This window comes from Nerophis ophidion, linkage group LG14 (genome assembly GCF_033978795.1).
Source record: "Nerophis ophidion isolate RoL-2023_Sa linkage group LG14, RoL_Noph_v1.0, whole genome shotgun sequence".
Taxonomy (NCBI): Eukaryota; Metazoa; Chordata; class Actinopteri; order Syngnathiformes; family Syngnathidae; genus Nerophis; species Nerophis ophidion.
Genome location: NC_084624.1, coordinates 24,849,639 through 24,862,141, shown reverse-complemented (window position 1 = coordinate 24,862,141; position 12,503 = coordinate 24,849,639).

Sequence of the window (12,503 nt, the reverse complement as noted above, 5' to 3'; positions counted from 1 at the left end):
CTACCGCTTATTCCCTTTTTGGGGTCGCAGGGGGCCCTGGCGCCTATCTCAGCTACAGTCAGGCGGAATGGCGGTGTACACCCTGGACAAGTCGCCCCTCATCGCAGGGCCAACACAGATAGACAATGTGTAAATGGTCAATAAAAACAGAATACAATTATTTTCAAATCCTTTTTTAACTTAGATTTCATTGAATAGACTGCAAAGATGTTGTAGTGGTTTGTGTTGTGGTTTGTGCAACCCTTTGAGAAACTAGTAATTTAGGGCTATATAAGTAAACATTGATTGATTGATTGAAAGACAAGAAACCTAATGTTGGAACTGAGAACCTTTTTTTTTTTTTTGCAAATAATCACTAACTTATAATTGCAAACAAGTTGTCACAGGGGCATGTTTACCACTGTGTTACATGGCCTTTCCTTTTAACAACACTCAGTAAACGTCTGGGAACTGAGCAGACCAATTTTTGAAGCTTTTCAGGTGGAATTCTTTCCCATTTTTTGCTTGATGTAAAGCTTAAGTTGTTCAACAGTCCGGGGTCTCCGTTGTGGTATTTTAAGCTTCATATTGCACCACACATTTTCAATGGCAGACAGGTTTGGACTACATGCAGGCCAGTCTAGTACCCGCACTCTTTTACTATGAAGCCACGCTGTTGTAACACGTGGCTTGGCATTGTCTTGCTATAATAATCAGGGGCGTATATGATAACGTTGCTTAGATGGCAACATATGTTGCTCCAAAACCTGTATGTACCTTTCAGCATTAATGGTGCCTTCACAGATGTGTACCCATGCCTTGGGCACTAATACACCCCCATACCATCACAGATGATGGCTGTTGAACTTTGCGTCTAGAACAATCCAGATCGTTCTTTTCCTCTTTGGTCTGGAGGACACGACGTCCACAGTTTCCAAAAACAATTTGAAATGCAGACTCGTAAGACCACAGAACACTTTTCCACTTCGCATCAGTCCATCTTAGATAAGCTCGGGCCTAGCGAAGCCAGTGGCGTTTCTGGGTGTTGTTGATAAATGTTATAAAAGTGTGAAATTAGCTGAAAAAGTTAGCATTTAAATCAGGATCTTGTGAGATGACGCTGGCTGCTGCGAGCTCATATTTAAGAAAAAAATCACTAACAAGGCGGACGCAGAGAAACACATTTTATTTCTAGAGACTCAGTACCTACTGTCAAAACTCTAAAGACCGACTGCACAGTTACTGTCTTCACCATAAAAGACCTGTTTCATCCTGCCTGTGCTAACAAAATAAGAGTCTCAGAAAGCTAGCGTGCACAAGCTAGCAAGCTACAGAGTTTGATGCCAATGTATTTCTCCCCCGCCCTCAGCGACCGCTTTCTCACTTGCTTGCCCACCCGCACACTCACTGACGTCACTCACCTGCTGCCAGACATTAAAGGGCCACACACATATGCTACCCTCATAACAAAGTGTTTAAAAACGAGTATGCAAGTTGGACAAATGAGATGCCAAATCCAACCACTTTCATGTGGTATTGGACAGAAAGGAGGACTTTTTTTTTCCTCCATTTGAAAATGCGGACGTTATCAGCACCACTGTCTAATTCCAATCAATGCAAGTCATCAGAATCAAATACACCAACTTATATTCTTGTCTTCATGAAAGAAAGGAATCTATGTGTGTTAAACATGCTTGTATTATCATTAAACACCATTAACTTGTTAACAAAAATGTCTCTTTCATAAATAAATAAATATAAATTATAAATAGGAATGAGGTAGATCTCCTCGACTTGGTCAATTGAAAAGTAGCTCGCCTGCAGAAAAAGCGTGAGCGCCCCTGATTTAAATGTTAGCATGCTAACAGGTAACTTGTTTCACAAACGGCGGAAAGCCGCAGTGGAAGAGTGGCCGTGTGCAACCCGAGGGTCCCTGGTTCAATCCCCACCTAGTACCAACCTCGTCACGTCCGTTGTGTCCTGAGCAAGACACTTCACCCTTGCTCCTGATGGGTGCTGGTTAGCGCCTTGCATGGCAGCTCCCTCCATCAGTGTGTGAATGCGTTTGTGAGAATGGGTAAATGTGGAAGTAGTGTCAAAGCGCTTTGAGTACCTTGAAGGTAGAAAAGCGCTATACAAGTACAACCCATTTATCATTTATACCATGTTTTATGACTGTAATGTGTATGGCTGTGAAGTTAAAGTAAAAAGTGCAAAATTTGCACAAAAAAAGTTAGCACTTTACCATGAATTGATTTACGTGGACCCCGACTTAAACAAGTTGAAAAACTTATTCGGGTGTTACCATTTAGTGGTCAATTGTACGGAATATGTACTGTACTGTGCAATCTACTAATAAAAGTTTCAGTCAATCAATGTAAGCATGCTAGCATGTTAACATTAGCGTGCTAACAGTTAACAAGTGTCACATACCAACTTTTTAGGTAACTTTACGTTGTTTTCTGTAATTAGACAGCCATACAAATGAGTCATTTAGCATGCCAACGTGCTAACATTAAAGTGCTAACTTTTTGGGGGGCAAATTTTACACTTTTTTCCTCTAATTCCGCAGTCATACACCTTACAAATCCAATCCAACTTTATTTATAAAGCGCATTTAAAATTTACCACAGGGGTAGCCAAAGTGCTGTACAATAGGCAGGTTAAAAGATAATACGAGAACCGAGCCAACCACACAACACAAACAGAACATGATAAAAAATAAATAAATAAAACATAAAAACAGGTTTACAGCAGGTGTATAATCGGGCCCCATTGCGGGATGGTTATCACTCAGTGTTAAAAGCCAAGGAATAAAAGTATGTTTTTAAGAGAGATTTAAAAACAGGAAGAGAGGAGGCTTGTCTAACACTCAGAGGTAGGTCGTTACAATCATATAACTTGGTATGTGAAACATGCTAACTGTTAGCACGCTAATATTAATGTGCTAGATTTTTGAGCAACATTTGCAACTGTTTACACTACATTCATATAACTTGGTATGTGACTGTTAGTGCGCTAACAGTTAGCATGTTTTACATAACATTTGCCCCCAAAAAGTTAGCACTTTAATGTTAGCACGTTAGCATGCTATATGACTCATTTTTATGGCTGTCTAAATAGAGAAAACAACGTAAAGTTACATATAAAAAAATATCAAAATAAATAATCCCATTGGTAGAGCAATAAAGTGTGTGTGTGTGTGTGTGTGTGTGTGTGTGTGTGTGTGTGTGTGTGTGTGTGTGTGTGTGTGTGTGTGTGTGTGTGTGTGTGTGTGTGTGTGTGTGTATATAAAAGCTGCAGACAGCTGGGACGGCGTGGCGCAGTGGGAGAGTGGCCGTGCGCAACCCGAGGGTCCCTGGTTCAAATCCGACCTAGTACCAACCTCGTCACGTCCGTTGTGTCCTGAGCAAGACACTTCACCCTTGCTCCTGATGGGTGCTGGTTGGCGCCTTGCATGGCAGCTCCCTCCATCAGTGTGTGAATGTGTGTGTGAATGGGTAAATGTGGAAGTAGTGTCAAAGCGCTTTGAGTACCTTGAAGGTAGAAAAGCGCTATACAAGTACAACCCATTTATTATTTATTTACAAAATCTAAATATAGATGTGCAGAAAGTGAAGAAAAGACACTGACTGTGTCAACTTGTGTCAAGTTATTTAACTCAGGCAAGGAACCCTAAAACATTCCAGAGAGCGAATTTGAACGTGACATAGGGAAGTCATGTCACCATATTTGGTCGTATGGCAACCAAGAGGTTCTGGTTTCAATCTGGGCCGAATGCTCTTAGATTGCATGTCATCATTGTGCTTGTGTGGACTTCAGTTAGCTCCTAGAGCAACTATAACCAACCTACTTCAACAAAGGGCAGCATAGCAACTGAAAACACACATGAGGGCCATACTTTGAGATTACATGAACCCACCACTGTGCATTGACTTGATATAGTCAAGTGTACATCGTATTATGATTTTCCTTTTTTTTTTTTTTAAATGTATTTTTCTTTTACAAAGAGGGAAACCTCCATCCTCATAATATTATACAACATCCAAAACCAGTAAATTGATTGATTGGTTGATTGAAACTTTTATTAGTAGTACAGTAGATATTCTGTACAATTGACCACTAAATGGTAACACCCGAATAAGTTTTTCAAGTTGTTTAAATCGGGGTCCACGTTAATCAATTCATGGTGAAGTTGGCACATTGTGTAAATGGTAAATAAAAACAGACTACAATGATTTGCCAATCCTTTTCAACTTGTATTTGATACAATAGACTGCAAAAATACGATATGTAATGTTCCAACTGTGAAACTAACATTTTTTTTTTTTGCAAATAATCATTAACTCAGAATTTAATGGCAGCATCACATTGCAAAAAGATTTGCACAGGGGCATTTTTACCACTGTGTTACATGGCCTTTCCTTTCAACAACCCTCAGTAAACGCTTGGGAACTGAGGAGACCAATTTTTGAAGCTTTTTAGGTGGAATTATTTCCTATTCTTGCTTGATTTACAGCTTAAGTTGTTCAACAGTCCGTGGTCTCTGTTGTGGTATTTTAGGCTTCATAATGCATTTTCAATGGGAGACAGGTCTGGACTACAGGCAAGCCAGTCTAGTACCTGCACTCTTTAACTACAAAGCCACACTGTTGTAACACGTGCAGAATGTGGCTTGCATTGTCTTGCTGAAATAAGCAGGGGCGTCCATGGAAAATGATGTTGCTTGGATGGCAACATATGTTGCTCCAAAACCTGTATGTACTTTTCAGCATTAAAGGCCTACTGTAACCCACTACTACCGACCACGCAGTCTTCAAAATGATGGTTTGAAGTTCAAGCGCTGTCAACAACATAATTATTACGGCAGTTCAACATTAATGGTTTCTTTACATTTACCCTTATAGGTCTCCAGAGGCTGTTCACCTTGGAGACCTGCTGCGGATATGGGTAAGGCTTGGAGCGAGATTTACACCTTCTCCCCCGGATCTTCAATGATGAAATATTAACATTGCAACACATGCCAATACGGCCGGTTTAGTTTACTAAATTGCAATTTTAAATTTCCCAGGAGTTTCTTGTTGAAAACGTCGCGGAATGATGACGTGTACGCGTGACATCACGGACTGTTAGGAAATATTAGCGCTGCGCACACACACAGATAAAAGTCGTCTGCTTTAACCGCATAATTACACACTATTTTGGACATCTGTGTTGCTGAATCGTTTGGAATTTGTTCAATTAATAATGGAGAAGTCAAAGTAGAAAGCCACACAAACACATGGTGATTCCTTGTTTAAAATTCACGGAGGTGAAGCTTTACTATGGATCAGAGCGGTCAAGCGAGCATGGATCCCGACCATTTGTCAACCAGCAGTTTTCGGTGAGAAAATTGTGGTAAAAAGTCGCCACTTACCAGAGATCAGCTGAGCTTGCGCTGTCCAAATTGCTGCCGTCGACTTCCATCAGACACTGGCGTCAACACACCCGTGGATACACCCTTCCGACTATCAGGTACTATTAAACTCACTAAAACACTAGCAACACAATAGAAAGATAAGGGATTTCCCAGAATTATCCTAGTAAATGTGTCTAAAAACATCTGAATCCGTCCCAATGCAATCGCGTTTTTTTATTTTTTTACTTGATTTTTATTTTTTATTTTTTTTTCTAGTCCGTCGCTATCAATATCCTCAAACACAAATCTTTCATCCTCGCTCAAATTAATGGGGAAATTGTCGTTTTCTCGGTCCGAATAGCTCTTTTTGTTGGAGGCTCCCATTATAAACAATGTGAGGATGTGAGGAGCCATCAACGGGTGACTGTACGGAAAAAACCACAACGCCACTCCATTCGTCCTCATGAAACTCGTACAATGAAAATCTAAAATGGCATTGCTGAGACAGGGAAAGAAGCTGTAGGGAACAAATATGTACATGAATGAGCATCTCACAAAACGTAATGCTGGAATCGCCAAGAAAGCACAAGACTTGAGAAAGCAGGGAAAAATCCAGGGAACTTGGAGCGCCAACTGTAAAATCTACATCAAGCTAAATGGAAGTCCAGAAGCAAGAGTACTTGTTGTCCATGACATCAAGGACCTGGACAAATTTTAAAGTTTACACAGCTTCCACAACAACGATGATAATGGACTCTGACAGAAAACAAGCACCTAAATTCAACATCAACACTACTATGATCCAAGGACGACTAAACAAGAAGATCTAGATTCATGATTGCATCCACCTACACTTTTAGAGATTATTGAAACAACATCAAAGTTTGTTGAACAAGAAAATATGGAACTAAAAAACTTCTGCAACAAAGATCACAAAAACCAGGATTTGGAAAATGATATTGATCCAGATACACATTTTTTCTCCCACATCAGTAATAATTGTTTTTATTATACAGATGAACAACATAATAGCAACATTAAATGTGATAACAAATTGTCAGTTATTCATTTCAACAGCAGAAGCTTGTATGCAATTTACAACAACATTATTTAAGAACTTTTTGGAACACATCAACGAACCCTAAAAAAGTGATATCTGTCACAGAAACATGGATTGATGATAAAAAAATGGAATATATTTTGATCTGGAAGGATATGAACTAGACTACATCAATACTAATGATAATATAATTGGATATCAAGAGTACGAGAAAGAAATTTCGACCTTGTTTACTTACGTGACGACCTCCTTAAAGTTTTGTAATCAATCAAAAATATCAAGCAGATAAAATGCACCAAACATGGATAAGTGTGGAGAGTGTTTAGCATTTTTCCCATCATGCATTGTAGTGGCTTTAAATAGGTGTAATTTTTATTTATGTATAGCGATGGAACGTGTTTTTATAATATCCACTAAGTTCAGTGAGAAGGTTGTGTAACGTGCGGCCATGTGTGTTAACTTCCTGTGTCGCTCACAATTTGCGCCACGAGTGGGAAAAGTTAAGCCATGCAAATGTGAAAGTACCGTATTTTCCGGACCATAAGGCGCACCGGATTATAAGGCGCACTACCGATGAGCGGGTCTAGACAGGTCTATTTTCATTCAAAAGGTGCACTGGAAAGGTCATGTTATGATTTTTTTTCTAAATGGGAGACACTTCCTTGTGGTCTACATAACATGTAATGGTGGTTCTTTGGTCAAAATGTTGCACAGATGATGTTTTACAGATCATTTTTAAGCCGCTTTGTGACAGTCGCTGCACGATGCGTTGTTTTGTGGGCGGTCTTATTTACGTGGCTCACCTTCGGCAGCGTCTTCTCCCTGTCATCTTTGTTGTAGCGTTCAAGTACAGGAGTGGAAGAAGTGGCAAAAGATGGAGCTAACTGTTTAATGATATTCAGACTTTACTTCAATCAATAACGGAGCAGCATCTTCTCATCCGTGGCTCATTAGTGCAACAAAAATGCCGGAAATGTGTCACATGAAAAAACGTCTGACCGGAACTCTCTAATAACTAAAGTTCCTTGAGTGAATTATGTAAACTCACTACACCGGTATGTTTCAGTGCTTTCTTGGTGAGTTTATTGACAGATATAAGTAATCATTTTTCACTACTTTATATTAGAAATGTCAACAGCAGAGGATGAATGTCCCATAACAAGAAGATAGAGAAAAAGAAGAAGCTTATCGACTACGTTGTCGGAACGGACTACAAAGGCGGACGCGTGCAAATTTTCAGGATTTATGCAGATCCCAAATACAGATCAACATGTACAAAAAGGTAAGAAGAGTTGCTTTTGCATAATATTGCAAAAGAAAACGCCAGACGATATGTCTTACCTTATACACACACCATAATAATACTCCTATGTTGAAGCACAGTACAATCCATCAAGCAGTGCAGCTTCATAGCTTACCAAAGTTTTACTAAAACATTTTAATATATTCTTAAGCGTTGTGTGTAACATTCTATATTTTCAATGGAACATATAACATTTTGGTGTTGTTTACTTGAGTCATATTGCAGTCTACACATATCTCTTATGTGTGACTGCCATCTACTGGTCACACTTATCATTCAACCATGTACCAAATAAAATAGCTTCGAGGTCGGTAAGCTCAACCCAAATTATTCCGCACACCGGGTTAAAAGGCGCACTGTCGAGTTTTGAGGAAATAAAAGGATTTTAAGCACGCCTTTTAGTCCAAAAAATACGGTAAAATTAATGGTTGGTGATCTGACTAACTCACATTTTCCACAACGTGGCAGCAAATTTGGAGTAATCAGACAGTCAAGTTGTGGAGAGACGCAGCCGAGGGGCCGACAGCGGGCTGAGAGAGGCCCTCTGGACCAAGATGGAGGCCAGGAGGCGGGGCACGCGGCGGCGAGGAGAGCGTGACGCTCGCGGAGCGGCAGGAGTACGGCAATCGGAGTCAGGTGCGTAGGACACACACCTGCTCACAATCTGCGCATCTGCTCCTACACTTTAAGAGAGGCGAAGGGGGCACAATGGAGAGAGAGAGGAGGAAACCACGGCAGCCCGACCACGAGCCCGACAACCGAGATCACGCCAAAATGAGTCCCCGCCACAGACGTAGCAGGCGAGCACCGAAAGATGCAGCGCGACCAGGAAGAGGAGCCGGCGCACTAGAAATGGGCGCGCCCAACTGGCCCGAAGAAAGGTCGTGTGAGACAATAAAAGTAAATCAAACCTGCTACGACGCGTCGTGTGTCCAGTGTCACCGCAACCCACACGCGGACGGCTGGGAGTCCGTCACACAAGTATTTAAAATAAAGCGGCTGGAACGCCACGGAGCAAATTCCTTATTAAACTTGTGACGTCTGGCGGACCAAACAAAAAGCCCAGGTGGGCCACACTTGGCCCACGGGTTGTCGTCTGGACACCCCTGCCGTACAATAACTGCATTTTTAGAATGCTTTAGGAGCCGTATAGCCTCTGAAACTGAATGAGGACTCTCCTTTCATGTGGTGGTGTTGAACGTGCCGAGGTGCAACATACCAGAGGATTGAACACGTGGGGAATAATGCCAGGGAGAGGCCAGGGAGAGGCCAGGGAGAGGCCATGGAGAGGCGGGAGGAATGCGAAGGAGCTGGAGGAACACAGTGTCCGTCTCGGTGTGTGCGTGTTGCGTGATCTCTGACGTCAGAATTGCGTTTGTGCACGCTCGGTAGAGCAGGACATCCTGTGGAATTGTTCTCTGGCGATGCTGTGAGAATGTAAAGTAGCCCAGCCCTCCTCCATTCTCATAAGCGTAATGGAAGCATGTGTGTACAGAGGCGCTCACATGCATCACAGTCCCAAGGGCGCCGATGTACACACTGTGAGAGAACACAAAAAGCAAGGTAGCTATTGGACCAAAGAAAAAGTGACGCACGAGACCGGAAAAAGTGGGGGCGTTGTGGGTGTACCTATTTTTAGACGCCGTGAGGAGACACGTATGAGCCGAGTCCCTCTCCTCTGTGCATCGTACGACAGGTGCAGCCCCAAAGCCCGGCTGCGCACCAAAGGTAGGCCATGAATACTAACGAGGCAGGGATGATGTCTGCGGAATACAAAGGGAGGGACTGTTCTCATTGTCTGAACACGGAGAAATAAAACAGCCACACGTGCAGGTACAGTGCATCCAACCTGGAATGTTTACAAATGAACAATAAAATAGTTTTCTTGCTATATCATCTTGCTATACTGCAGGCCTGGGCAATTATTTTGACCCGAGGGGACACATTTTGAGAAAAAAATGTGTGTGGGGGTTGGTATATCTATTTTTTAGAACACAAATACAAAACCACACATTTGATTGAAAGCTTAAGACGTTAAGACGGACCGCCTTAAGACACAAAATGGATTTTTTTTTTTTTTTTTTACTGAATGAGACACCCAGAATGTACATGAAAATAAAGAATGTGGGATTTACAATATTAACTATGAATGATAAAACACTGAATATTGACAACATATGAATGTCACACACACCCTCGATTGACATATTTTACAATCAAGCGAATCGCAACAAAAACAGCTAAATATGAACGTGAATGGTAATAAACAACCCCACCTGCAATCTGATACATCCGATATATTACTAAGGTTTACAACTTTGTTGTAAAAATCTGCTTCCACGTCTGTCCCTGACACCAGCATTTCAAGCTGACACTCTGTGGAAACGCTCCTCACCCACACTGCTTGGTGCCTTGTCTGAACTGCTGTGACGTAGATCACCAGAGAAACTAATATGATTACCATAGTAACTAATTACAGTAACACAGTAACTTGTATATCATGCAAAAGCGCAGATTGCAACCATTGAAACACTTTGTATAGTTCAAGACCTACAGTCATTTGAAAACATCACTGCACATTATATGGGAGCTACAGTTTCCATCTTAAAGATTTAAAAAAAAATGATTTGGGAATGGGACAGCACGGTGAAAGAAGGGTTAGTGCGTCTGCCTCACAATACGGAGGTCCTGAGTAGTCCTGAGTTCAATTTCAGGCTTGGGATCTTTCTGTGTGGAGTTTGCATGTCCTCCCTATGACTGCGTGAGTTCCCTCCGGGTACTCCGGCTTCCTCCCACCTCCAAAGACATGCACCTGGGGATAGGTTGATTGGCAACTCTAAATTGGCCCTAGTGTGTGAATGTGAGTGTGAATGTTGTCTGTCTATCTGTGTTGGCCCTGCGATGAGGAGGCATCTTGTCCAGGGTGTAAATGGTAAATGGTAAATGGGTTGTACTTCCAACCATCCATTTTCTACCGCTTATTCCCTTTTGGGGTCGCGGGGGGGCGCTGGCGCCTATCTCAGCTACAATCGGGCGGAAGCCGGGGTACACCCTGGACAAGTCGCCACCTCATCGCAGTGGGTTGTACTTGTATAGTGCTTTTCTACCCCTTTTTAAGGAGCCCAAAGCGCTTTAACAGTATTTCCACATTCGCCCATTCACACACACATTCACACACTGACGGCGGGAGCTGCCATTCAAGGCACTCACCAGGACCCATCAGGAGCAAGGGTGAAGTGTCTTGCCCAAGGACACAATGGATGTGATTAGGATGGTAGAAGGTGGAGATTGAACCAATAACCCTCAGATTGCCGGCACAGCCAATCTACAAACTTTGCCACGCCGTCCCACCCACGTGTACCCCGCCTTCCGCCCGAATGTAGCTGAGATAGGCACCAGCGCCCCCCGCGACCCCAAAGGGTTTAAGCGGTAGAAAATGGGTGGATTTTGGAATGTCTGGCGAGCCAGATTGAAAAGCTTGACAGGCAGCATGCGGCCCCTGGGTCCTAATTTGCCCAGGTCTGTTGTATTGCCTGCCAAATGTAATGCACTTGTACCATCTAACACAAGGATGTCAAACTTGTATTCATTGAGATCCACTTTGCAGTTTTGGTTGCCCTTAGAGGGCAGCTTGTAACATTAATAAAAGAAACATACATGTATAAGGATTAGCTGCATGATATTGTCACACCATTACTAATGCATTTGATTAGTAAATGTACATTTTACCTACACCAGGGGCGTACAATGAATTTTCATTGAGGGCCACATCGCAGTAATGGCTGCTTTCAGAGGGCCTCTTTTTTTTAATTAATTTACATTATGCATGTGGGTAATAACCTGTGATTAATCATTGTAGCTGAGATAGGCTACAGCGACCCCAAAGAGAATAAGCTGTAGAAAATGGTTGGATGGATTATGCATGTGGGTAATAACCTGTGGTTGATCATGTGGGGCAGTGGCAGAGTGGCCGTGCGCAACCTGAGGGTCCCTGGTTCAATCCCCACCTAGTACCAACCTCGTCACGTCCGTAGTGTCCTGAGAACGACACAACGGGTTAGCGCCTTGCATGGCAGCTCCCTCCATCAGTGTGTGAATGTGTGTGTGAATGGGTAAATGTGGAAGTAGTGTCAAAGTGCTTTGAGTACCTTGAAGGTAGAAAAGCGCTATACAAGTACAACCCATTTATTTATTTATTTATATTAATCAAAATGCATATACATTTGATTATTAGATTTTTGTATGTGTAATTTGCTTTAAAATCATAAATATATGTGTAAAGCGGATATTTAACTAAATGTTTTTATCTCACAAAAATAGTTTTGCAATACAGTATATAATATAATTGGCATGATCAGATAATATTAAAGTAAATTATGCATTTTTTTCTGTCCAAATTGAAATAACGAATGCATTTAGTAAAAAAAATAAAAAATAAAATAAATTTTTCAAAAGTATTTTAGTGAAACCAATTTTTTCCAGGCTTTGAAGGGCCACGTCACAAGAAGTGGCGGCCCAGAACTGGCCCCCAGGCCTTGAGTTTGACACCTTTGACCTACACTGTAAGAAAAAAAATCTGTGGATTTTGCGGTCAAAAAAAGGGCAGAATTTTACTATAAAATTGACAGCAAAAATGGTCACAGTCTATTTTACTGTAAAATTCTGGTGATTGAGCTGCCAGTTTTTTGTTGTTTTTTTGCATAAACAATATGGTTGCCTGTTTTCACAGTGTATTATGGTAAATGTAAATATGGTACCACAGT